This window comes from Helianthus annuus, chromosome 10 (genome assembly GCF_002127325.2).
Source record: "Helianthus annuus cultivar XRQ/B chromosome 10, HanXRQr2.0-SUNRISE, whole genome shotgun sequence".
Lineage (NCBI taxonomy): Eukaryota > Viridiplantae > Streptophyta > Magnoliopsida > Asterales > Asteraceae > Helianthus > Helianthus annuus.
In genome coordinates this window covers 91,237,084-91,249,355 of record NC_035442.2, presented here as the reverse complement: position 1 = coordinate 91,249,355, position 12,272 = coordinate 91,237,084, and positions in this window count along the sequence as shown.

Here is a 12,272-nt window from a genome sequence, read left to right as displayed (position 1 = left end):
TGTGATGAAAACTGCAAGTTATATAAGAAAAGGATCTATAGTGTATTTGATTTCTATAATCACTAACACTAAAGGAAGAACTAAAAGACATTCCAGTAGTGTCCCAGTTTTCAGATGTATTTCCAGAAGAATTGCCAGGATTACCGCCAGACAGGGAAGTTGAATTCAGAATCCATCTGCTACCAGGAACGACACTGATTGCCAAAGCACCCTATCGTTTGGCACCTGCCAAGATGCAGGAACTGAAGAAACAGTTAGATGAATTGTTGGAGAAAGGATTCATACAGCTAAGCTCATCGCTATGGGGAGCACCAATACTGTTCGTCAAAAAGAAAATGGATCAATGCGTATGTGCATTGACTACCGTGAATTGAACAAGGTCACGATTAAGAATCGGTACCCATTACCAAGGATCGATGATCTGTTCGATCAACTGCAAGGAGCTCGATTTTTCTTTAAAATCGATTTAAGATCGGGATATCATCAATTAAAGGTACAGGAAGAGGACATTCCTAAAACCGCATTTAGAACAAGGTATGGCCATTATGAATTTACTATCATGCCATTTGATTTAACCAATGCCCCAGCCGCATTTATGGACATGATAAACTGAATATGTAAGCCATATTTGGATAAATTCATAATTGTCTTCATAGATGATATTCTAATTTACTCTAAGAGTAAAGAGGAACATGCAAAGCATTTGCATTTACTTTTAAGTTTATTAAGAAAGGAAAAGCTTTACGCTAAGTTTTCCAAGTGTGAGTTTTGGTTAGAGTAGGTACAATTTCTTGGACATTTAGTCGATCATGAAGGAATTCATGTGGATCTGACAAAGATCGAGGCAACTACCAAATGGAAAACCCCCGAGTCACCAACCGAGGTTAGAAGTTTCTTAGGATTGGCGAGTTATTATAGACGATTTATTCGATATTTTTCTAGAATAGCCATTCCCTTAACCAAATTAACTTGTAAATCCATTAAGTTTGAATGGGGACTTAAACAAGAAGAAGCCTTTAGAATCCTTAAGCAAAGATTAACCCATGCACCCATATTAGCGTTACCAGAAGGAACTGAAGACTTTGTAATCTATTGTGACGCTTCTAAGTTAGGTTATGGATGGGTATTGATGCAACGTCAAAAGGTTATACCTTACGCCTCTAGACAACTTAAGAATAATGAAGATAATTATTCAACCCATGATCTAGAACTAGGAGCCATATTTTTTGCCCTTAAAATTTGGAGACATTACCTTTATGGTAGTAAGTTTACCATATTCACCGATCATAAGAGTTTAAGGTACGTTTTTGGGCAAAAAGAGTTGAATATGAGACAAAGACGCTGGATGGAAATTCTTAGTGATTATGATTGTAATATCCAGTATCATGCAGGGAAAGATGTAGTGGTTGATGCTTTAAGTCGAAAGTATCATGAAAAGCCAAGAATATGCGGATGAAGTGCATATTGACGACACCCTCCGATTTTACAGAATAACCCGTTGAGGTTACCGACTGGAAAGTCAACAAGACCAGAAGGAGCAGTGTCCAACTTGTCAAAGTACGTTGGAACTCTAAGCACGGACCCGAGTACACGTGGGAACGTAAAGACCAGTTCAAAGAAAAGTATCCCCACCAGTTCAAGAAGACTCATGCCAGAGCTAGTTCGGCCTGAATTTCGGGACGAAATTCTTTTAACGGGTGGAGACTGTGACAACTGGCACCAAACCGGTAATCTCCGTACACTTTAATTATTATTTAATGACTGCAATTATGTGCTTAAATGTCAACATTGTATGATTACATACTATACTTGTGAATTCATGCACGTTTTATACTACAAGAATTACTTTATGCATTCATGAATAAGCGTTGCGTCAGAAATACTAGTAAACTCACCGGTAAGACACAATATGCCAACAACTCTGCAGAAAACGGTCAGACAACAGAATTGGGGCCTAGGTGTAGGTCCAGTGTCAAGAATACATTAAAGACCAAGAGTACATACAAGGGTTTACATATATATCATCCGGAAGCTAGAATACGCACTAAAAAGCACCCGAAACGCACTTTAAGTGCAAAATTCTGCATTTATTAATAAAATTCAGCATTATAACATGCTAGTAAGATGCGAAACTATGGCAGAATAATCCTGTATGCTCTCCTAAGTGCCGGGAATTAATTGTGTTGCAAAAATATATATAAAAGACACTTTACGGACTAGTTAAACACTTTAACGGAACGGTATCCAACCGAACGACCGAATATTACCCGGGACACTAAATTTTTGCCAAATACTGTTTATTTATTTCTTAACTAGTCGTGATCCCCGAACACCCTAACACCCACTAAAAAGCAACTAACTAACATATATAAATATATTACTTGGAATCTAACTATCCATTACAATTTAGTTGCAAATGTTACAACTAACCCCCCTAAACCGATTTCGGTCCCAAAGAGGACCCAGAAATCCTCTTCACCATACTTCACAATCTCATCTTTGATTTAATTCCATTTTATAATAGATTGTTTACTTATAAAAGTTGCCGAGATATTGGAAACAATCTTTATAAGCATGGCTTGAAGATCACAACCCTACTTCTCATCATCACCACCTCACCCTCACTCTCCCTCTCCCTCTTCTCGGCTCCCTAGTGCCGCCCCCATCACCACCATTAAACCACCATCTTCATCAAAGCTTCAAGTCCCATTCAAGCATACAAGGTGATTAAAGGAGCTTGCAACTTGTGGAGCTCCAAAGGGCTTTGTTTCTTGCTCTTTCACTATCATTCCTCATCATCTTCTTCACTAGATTCTACCCTAGACTTGTGCTAGTATTAAGTCTTGTTACACCTTGTTTCATCTTGTTTCTTAGTTAAAATATGTAGTATGATGATTATGTTTAAATCACAAGAACAAGAACACTAAGAAGATGAACATGAAACTTTACATGAAGCTTGAACATAAAAGGTTAACTTGAAAGTGAAATGCTACTAGTTTGATGTTGTTATGAGTATGTTGTTAGTTATATGTTGATTTTTGGTTGGGTGATGTTAATCACCATGAGAATCTTGTTAAATAATATTTAGAAACAAGATTTAATAAGATTAGAAGATGGTTAAGTGTTACATCAAATAACCACCTTCTAGCTAAAAATGAACTTGATAAAAATGATTTTTCCATGAAATATAACTAAACTAGTGAGTTGATGATTTTGTGAATACAAGAGTTATAAGAAGTTTTTGTAAAGAAACCAAGTTAGAGAAGCGGTTTTTGGAAAATCATGACTATTACAAACACTTACACTATTTTTAGAAATGAAACAAGTATGATAATGTTTTATTTACAAGAAGAGTTCAAAGGGGATAACTTTTGTAAAAATTATTTACAAGTTGTAAACACTAAAGTATTCTATGAGAATGATTTTTAAAGAAATAAATACGCTTCAGAAAGTAACTAAGTCCACTAAAGACTTTACCAAGTTACTACGCATTTTCGGGATATATCAAGTTCATGATTAGTGTGTAACGTATATATTTTTGCTCTTGGTGATGTAAAAATTGGGTAAAGACTAATTGTTGATGTTGATGATGATTTTAAAAGAAAATAAACACATGTTTTAAAAACATGGGAAACCTCCATTTTTAGGGGAAACTTTGCCAAAATTTCTACAAAATTATGACATTTAGAAAAATGTAAGTTTTTGAGAAACTTATTCCCTAAAATGTGTCTAAAAACATTTATCAAGGTTTCCCTAATTTTTGTAAACTTCAAGTAAAGAAATGATGATTTCTTCAAGAATAAAAATTGATATTAAGTATGTATATTTTTTAGAAAAATATATATATTTATTGGTCACCAAATTTTGTGCTAAGTGTATGTAGTATGTATTATACATGATAGTGTATTAGGACTTGAAAATACACTAAATACTCTTAAGGAGTGAGAATACAAAAAAAATACATATACAACATGCTTAGACACATACAAGAAAATATATTTAGGAAAATATTTTTTTTTTCATAGAATAAATAACTTGGACAATGAAGCTTTAGACAAAATACATAATTCGGGTGCAAAGTGCAAAATACAAGAAACTTATATTTATTTTTGAGAAAATAATATAAGTAAGACACATAGTTAAAAATATAAAATATTTTTAACACAACAATACAAATACAAAAGATAGTGACTTGTGCTTGTACGATACAAGTCTAGTGACTGACGATAATAAAACACGTTTAGGTCACGACACCTTATAAGCAAATCCGGTGAGGTTTACGACGCAAGGAACGCAAAGTTGTGAGTTCATGCTCCCCCTTTTCTTTTAACTGTTTTCAGTTTTATAACTTCGGGGGTGAAATACATGTTACAATGTTTATAAATGGTATGATAATACGAGAATTTATACGAGAAATGATACGAGAAATGATACATGATATGAGAAATCGTGTCACGAATAGGGTACCATAAGCACCATTAGTCAACAATATACCTAGACCGCAGAACAAAAGGTTAGATCTAACGGGTGTCGGGCAGCCACACTCTTGGTGAGAATGAGTACCAAGCAGTGCTTTTGTGTCTCAGAATATGCCAATTAGAAAAATGTCTAAGGTTTGGTTGCTTCCTATGTCGTGTCACATGTTAATGGCCTTGCAACCCATTAACAACTTGATACATACCATGTTTTTCATACAAAGTATACTAACGTTCAATACAAGAACTGCATGAATTCACACCAACATTATGTTTACGTTTTTCCAAAACTCACATGTATTTCAGGTAACTAGAAGTGGATGTGCGCGTGGTTTTACTCATGCTTGTGGATGTCGCTTATGTTTATCTTTAAATAAAGTTGTAAACTTTTTAAGACAATGTTCTATGCTATCTCGCGATGTAAACGCTAACTTATGTTTTCGAATTATGAAATGTTTGGTTTTTGAAGTTATTTTTACGAGCATGTAGTATGTTTACCTTTTGTATGCAATGAGAACCTTTCTTGATCACACCTCGTGCTTCCGCCGCAGAAAGGGGTGTGACAGATTGGTATCAGAGCTGCGATTGTAGTGAACCAGGATTCTTCTCGAGTCTAGTCTACAATCTCTAGGATCCTATCACAAAAACAATTTTTCAAAAAGTTTTCATTGCATAAAACTTCCCGCGACATCCACTACCTGAAACTATTTACAAAGAGTCAAGAAGAGACACTACGAGACTTAGGGTGCACTAGAGTAGCACTTGGCTGTGATTAAGAATTACTTGCAATTATGTGTGATAATTGATATATACATATACTAGAATTAGAATGTCATACGTATATGTGACCTTGCCTGAAAACAATGACCTATCTGAAGGAAGAGATACGAGGATGAAACGAACTGTGCGGACTGTGCAAGGAGTTACGTAATTATGGATGCATACGTAATTATGGAATTAAGTGCACAGAAACTACAGCAAGTCTTGTCACGTATAGATTCCCCCAGTGAAAGATAAAGGTCAAACGTGAATACCCCTTCCAGCCTACTAAATACTCTGCTGGAATAATAATTGTTTGATGTCACTTACGTGGTATATGCCTGTATATGTATACTACTACTGTCTCGTACGACGATATCGAACAAATATCTAACCCTGTTGTGTTATGTTCTGTCAGAACATGGCACCCAGGAAAGCTGTGAACGCTCGTGACCAACCTCCTCCTCCCCCTCTGCCAAGAACTGCTGAAGAGCTTAACGCTCTACTGGAAGAAAGAATCTCTGCTGCTATCACCGAGTACGAGGCGAACCGAACTCAAGATAGTGGAGGACCAAGCAATGGCAGGCGTAATGGGAATGGAGACTCATCTGGAGGAAATGCAGCTCAGGGTTGCACCTTCAAGCAATTCCTCGACTGCAAACCACTGAACTACAACGGCACTGGAGGTGCAGTAGCATTTGTACGCTGGACAGAGAAGATTGAAGCCACCATCCGCATGAGCAAGTGTACTGTGGATCAGCAAGTCACTTTTGCTACTGGGTTGTTTGTCGATGAAGCTCTGACGTGGTGGAAATTTGCAAGTTCAAACTCCGGGCGATGATGCCGCGTACGGCATGACTTGGGATAAACTGAAAGAGAAGATGAGAGAGACTGAGTTCCATGATCTGGAAATTATCCATGGAAGGTGCTAACATTACTGGTTATACCCGAAGGTTCCATGATCTATCAAGAGTGATCCCTTACATGGTGACTCCCGAATTTAAGCGCATCAAGCGCTACATCTGGGGATTGGCGCCCGAATTTCGCAGCATGGTAACTTCGGCCAAACCTCAAATGATCACTGAGGCTGTAACTCTGGCTGTCAGCCTTACTGAAGATTGTGTTCGTATGAAGAAGTTAACACAGAACCCAGCTGAGAAGATCGAGACGCATGCTGAGTCGTCCGGTGACAAGAAGAGAAAGCATTCGAACCTGAATTAAGCAACCCGCAACAGCAACAAAGGTTCATACAACAAGAAGCGTGACACTAACCTATCCAAAGAGGCAAGAACCCTTGTAGCAGCAAATGATACTACAACCAAAGGATACCAAGGCACCCTGCCTAAGTGTCAAAAATGTAAGTATCATCATGAAGGAGCTTGTCGCATTCCAAGGTGCGACAAATGTGGTAGATTGGGTCATCAAACAGAAGACTGTTGGGGAAAAGGAAGGAACCGGAATGGAAACCGTAACGGTGCTGGAAACAATGGGGGAAATGGAAATGGCAATGGTAACCGGAATGGGAATGGAGCTGGGCGAAACCAAGGATGCTTCAGTTGTGGAAGCAACGATCATTTCATGAAAGACTACCCAAAGGGAAACAATGCTCAGGCTCGAGCATTTGTTATTGGAGCAAAGTACGCACGCGAGGACCCTAATGTGGTCACCGGTACGTTTCTCATTAACAATCACTTTGCATCCATATTATTTGACACTGGCGCCGATTATAGTTTCATGTCAGTGGAATTTAAACGTATGCTTGGTTTAGAGTCTAGTAGATTGGATATTCCCTACTCCATAGAACTAGCCAATGGTAAACTCGTTGAATCGGGCGAAGTTGTTAGAGGCTGCACACTAGAACTTGGTGAACAAAGATTTAGCATCGACCTCTTACCTATTCAATTGGGCAGCTTTGATGTAGTGGTTGGAATGGACTGGTTATCCAAGAACAAAGCTGAAGTCATTTGTCATGAGAAAATCATTCGCATCCCTTTGGCAAATGATGAAACTCTCATCGTGCATGGAGAAAAACGAGACGCGCCTCTACGAATCATCAGTTGTATGAAGGCACAGAAGTGCTTAAGGAAAGGATGCGTCACTTTCCTGGCACATGTTGTAGACAAGAAGGCTGAGGAGCCGAAACTCAAAGACATCCCTGTGGTGAAGGAATTCCCTGATGTTTTTCCCGAAGATCTGCCAGGACTACCTCCGCAACGATAAGTCGAATTCCGTATAGACTTGGTTCCAGGAGCCGCTCCTGTGGCCAAGGCACCCTATCGGCTTGCACCATCCGAAATGCAAGAATTATCTACACAACTCCAGGAGTTGTTAGATAAAGGATTCATTAGGCCAAGCTTCTCGCCCTGGGGAGCTCCAGTATTGTTCATGAAGAAAAAGGATGGAACTCTGCGGATGTGTATCGATTACAGAGAACTGAACAAGCTCACTATCAAGAATCGGTACCCACTACCGAGGATTGATGACTTATTTGATCAGTTGCAAGGATCAAGCTACTATTCCAAGATCGACCTTCAATCTGGATACCATCAGTTAAGGATTGTTGGTGCAGTTGTCTGTCAACTACATCTTCGTTCGAGTCTTAGAATAGGACTGATTGTATAATATACGGAAAACGAGAAAACATATAACAATTAGGCCCATTAGTGTTTGGACCGCTCGAACGGACATATGTCAGGTCCGCTCGAACGACAGTTAACATGGACCGCTCGAACGACAGTTAACATGGACCGCTCGAACAACAGTCTGGACCGCTCGAATGTACAAGTGTGGACCGCTCGAGTGTCACATGTCTGGATCGCTTTTTGGGCTTGTCCAATGAGCGATCCCAAAGGCCTATAAATAGCCTTGGAGCGGTTTCAGTTAGTGTGGTTGGTGAAATCGTGCCGAAGTGCTGCCGGTGCGAGATTTGAGCTGTAAAAGATTGTTATATCAATAAACAAGTAGTTAAAGTGATTTGTCTGCTATTTCTACCTTAGTTTCTTGTTATTCCGCACCTGAAACCAAGGAGAAAGCCTCTAAACGTCTCATTTAGGTCAGAATACGATCCTACAATTGGTATCAGAGCTCAGGAGGAGGTTCTCTGCAGAAAATAGCTGGATTTTGTCACTTTTTCTTACTTCTACACCTTCTTTTCTTCATTCGGAAAGATTTAACAGTCGGAATCGTCTCAAAATCTCAGGGATTGTGCACGATAGTATAGAGACAAACCCTTGAAAGTTTGGAGCCGAAATTCGAAGAAAAAACAGGTCCGATTGGAGGTCAGCTTTTTCGGACAATTGTGAACCGCTTATTGGACCATAGGTGAACCGCTCGTACGACATTTTTTGGAACCGCTCGAACGGACATTGCTTGAACCACTCGAACGGACATTGCTTGAACCGCTCAAACGGACATTGCTTGGACCGCTCTTGTGTCCAATTGAATTTCTGGTCCGCTTATTTGGTTCGCTTATTCGTCCAGTCCGCTCATTTAACCCATCCGGTTCGCTTTTGTGTCCAATTGCTGATTGGTCCGCTTTTCCGTCACTCTTGGTTCGCTTATTTGTCAACAAATACGTATTGGGATTTTGTGAAGAATGGCGATGGCGTTTGATGAACAGGAGAACTATTATTTTGAAAGATTTAATAAATGGCATCACGGATTTCTTGATGACAGTTATAGAAATGTGAAAAAGGATGGATGGGTCAAAAGGTTTAAATATTTTGTATGTTTGAAAGATGAAACTTTGGAAGAGTTAGAAAATCGATATAGTGTCTTACTGAATTATTTGAAAGATCATGAGATGTATCCGTCAAATGTTGAGAAATTGGAGAAATTTGCAGATGCATTACCGATTGAATGGGGTGAATGTTTGAAAAATTTAAGAGAGGACTCAAATTTTTCGAAACTACCTTTAAATCAATTCATTAGCAAACTTAAAGCTCATGAACTTGAAACCAGAAAGAAAAAGAAAGAAAGATCCAGGTAGAATCCTGTCACACCCCGACCACGTAGAACATACAAAACGTGGCGGGGTGTGACAGAAAAGATGGTATCAGAGCCAATGGTTATAGGGAATTAGGTTATTAGTAATGCTTTGACCTAGTCTATAACCTTCCTAGGAACCTAACGCGAGTTCACTTGCGTTTAGTCATAAAACAATACCGACACCTATCCTTAGGCGACGACCACAACAAGAACATAAATTTCAAAACCGCCTTGAAAACTAATCATCTGTTCTAGGATGATTGATTACTAGGTTTTGAACCCTCTATTGTAAGGTTTTGAACCCTTTGTTATAAGGTTTTGAACCCCTTTGAATTTTCAAAACTCTCGTCAAAGTTTTGGGTCCTAAATAGTGTGAACACGTGCGAACTGGAAGAGTGAATGCCTGTACCCTGGGTTTTCTGTCTAAGGTTAGAGTGTTCGTACAAATCCACATAATCGGACCAGTCACTCTTACCTGGGAACTCTTGGGGTGAGTGTCCACTTATAGGTGAGCATGTCTTCGCGATACACTATGAGGATCTATTTGCTTTGATTCAGCCTTGGTGTTGTTTGTTTGCTTCATGATTCAAACAAGTGACCATCAACCGTGATTATGGTCAGTGATTGTAACATCCTATTCTTACCCAATACCGTTTTATTTGTTTCCTTTCATGTTTTCCTCTTCTAGAATGCCTCCTCGACGCGAACACCAGATAGCAACTGCCGAGCTGGCAGAAATCATTGCGCAGCAGATGGCTGCTCAATTCCCAAACCTCTTTGCTCAATGGAACCAAGCGAACAACAACAATGGTACATGCAATTTCAAGAACTTTAATGGTTCGAGAGCATCGAGAATACCTTTCGCCACGTGCAGTGTCCGGAAAATCGCAAGATCGAGTTTTCTTCGAGTGTGTTTCAGAAGAGGGCTCTTACATGGTGGAACGGGGTAATGAGAGATCGTGGTGCAGATGTTGCTCTAGCACAAACATGGGCTGAACTGAGAGCTCTTATGATGAGAGAGTTTTGTCCTCGTCATGAACAACGAGCATTGGAGAAGGAGTTTGATGACTTGAAACAAGATAGTGGCGAACACAGGGCATATACTGATAGGTTTGAGGAGTTGAGTCTACTTTGCCCGACTATGGTCGCCCCACTCGACAAGGCTATCGAAAGGTACATCGACGGCCTGCCTGACTCGGTACAAGACATTGTCACTGGTAGCAACCCTACCACACTCCGTCAGGCCATTGAGCTATCTGCAACCTTGACTGAATCGCAGATCAGAAAGCATAAACTTTTTCGAAAGGGTGACAAGAAGCCAATCGAGGAATCAAAGACCATGGATGAACAGACTGAATCTCCTAAGAATTCAAAGAAGCGAAAGGCTTCTCAGAACTTCGCCGTGGTCGCTCACAATGGTCAAGCCGTCCCCAACCAACCAGCTCAACCCCCTGCTAGAAAACCATACAATGGAACTGCACCTTTGTGCAACCAATGTGGTCTCCATCATCACGCTAATGTACAGTGCCGCAAATGCCAAACTTGTGGAGTTATAGGCCACACAGCAAGAGTCTGCCCAGCTGCAGCTGCGCCAAACCAAGCTGGCAACAATCCTGCCCAAGGTCGTTTTCTACCAGGCTCTTGTTTCAACTGTGGCGAGATGGGTCATTTCCGAAGAAATTGCCCAAAGCTTGCTAATGCAAATCCAGCACAGGGATAAGCATCTGACTGACTAGAAGACAACATCGTTTAGAAATAATCATGTCTTATGTATTAAGTTTCTTTTGTTGTCAAGATCCAAGGAACAGTTGATATCGTTGTTTATAAATAAATCTTTCATTTACATTGCAATGTATTTCGATGGTTGCATGTATAAACGACATATCCCTTGCAATACCGACAATCAAGGAACCGTATTCCTTGAAGAACAAACTACCCCTAAAATTCTCCCATTCTATAATCGCTTGCGTCTTCCACGGATTTCCTAAGTACCCATTTATTCTAAGGAAACGAAGTACAAGGCGCAGGTTACAACACAAGACGAATACCCAAGGTACCACTATAAATCCTTAATAGGGTACCTAGGAATTTCCCGTAAGTCTTTAATTGTTATACCTTCATTCGAATGTGGTGATTCCTTGTAATCAAAAATCGAATTTTGGGAGATCTTTCTATCTTCTCAGATACATTCCAGTGAACATTGAGACCCGTCGACAGGTTTCCATATCCGTATTCAATCGATAACAAGTTAATAACAAATTATGATCAAATTAAACAATTATGTGACTATGTGCTTATGTGTTTCCTTATGTATTGTTGTGTGATCCAAATTATGTTATCCAAATCTTCGTAGAATCTTACATATCCGTGTACAAGAGATTCATAGTAGGATGCCCAAAGGTATTACTTAAAATCCTCAATGGACTTCTATGTTATAGTTAAGTCCCTCGGATTATAAAGTACTACTTCATAATTAGACCCCTTGAGTGGTCTAGCTAAGCAGATTCATCCAAAAATATGGTTAGGGATATCATGTGATGATATAGCTGAAAGGACTCCTTGGTGGCCTAACCAAGAGGATCCCCTGTCGATCTAATTAAAAGGAACCGATGGAAGTCTAGTCACCCTCGTCACAAGTTTGATATCCTTCCCCAAAACATTACAAAACAAACTGTGCGGACTGTGCAAGGGATTACGTAATTATGGATGCATACATAATTATGGAATTTAGTGCACAGAAATCACAGCAAGTTCTGTCATGTGTCTAGAGTTAACCCTATTCATTTCCAATTCTGATGAAGCATCCGTTGAGGAAAAATGAACTAGCTATTCATTTTTCACTTCTGAAGAATATCCGTTGAGGAAATGAATATCCGTTTATCCTTCATTTCCAAATCTGAAGAATACCCGTCGAGGAAAATGACTCTGTTTGTTCATTTTCGTTCTGAAGATTTATCCGTTGAGGAAATGAATATCCGTTTATCCTTCATTTCCAAATCTGAAGAATACCCGTTGAAGATGACCCCGTTTGTTCATTTTCGTTTCTAAAGA